The sequence below is a fragment of the Crocuta crocuta genome, unplaced genomic scaffold (assembly GCF_008692635.1).
Source record: "Crocuta crocuta isolate KB4526 unplaced genomic scaffold, BGI_CrCroc_1.0 scaffold528, whole genome shotgun sequence".
In the NCBI taxonomy this organism is placed as follows: Eukaryota; Metazoa; Chordata; class Mammalia; order Carnivora; family Hyaenidae; genus Crocuta; species Crocuta crocuta.
The window spans coordinates 1,122,392-1,122,769 of NW_027530010.1; positions in this window are offsets into that span (position 1 = coordinate 1,122,392).

Genomic DNA, 378 nt, shown 5'->3' on the forward strand with positions numbered 1-378 from the left:
TTGTAGGGGCCTCGCTGCCCCCCCCCCCCGCCTCCCTGCCCCCAGTCCTGCCAACACACAGGCGGCCAAGCGCCAAGCCGGGCCCGGGGGCTGGGGGGACGGGGTGAGAGCTACTGTCGTCCACTATCAAGGGCTTTGGAGGGACAAGGAAGACCTCCCCCCGCGCCCAGCCACACTCAGGTCTTGGCAAGAGTCTTAGCTGGGGCCTGTAAGCATCTGTCTCAGAGCCTTGGGGAGCCCAGGGAAAGTGGCCTCGAAACAGAGCCTCTGCCCACTTCTGACCTCCACCCCCACTAAAGAAAGACACCCAGCTGCCATCTGGCCCCTGAGTTGCCACCTTTGATGTCCAAGGCCCAGAGGGAGAGCTACCTTCGGCCA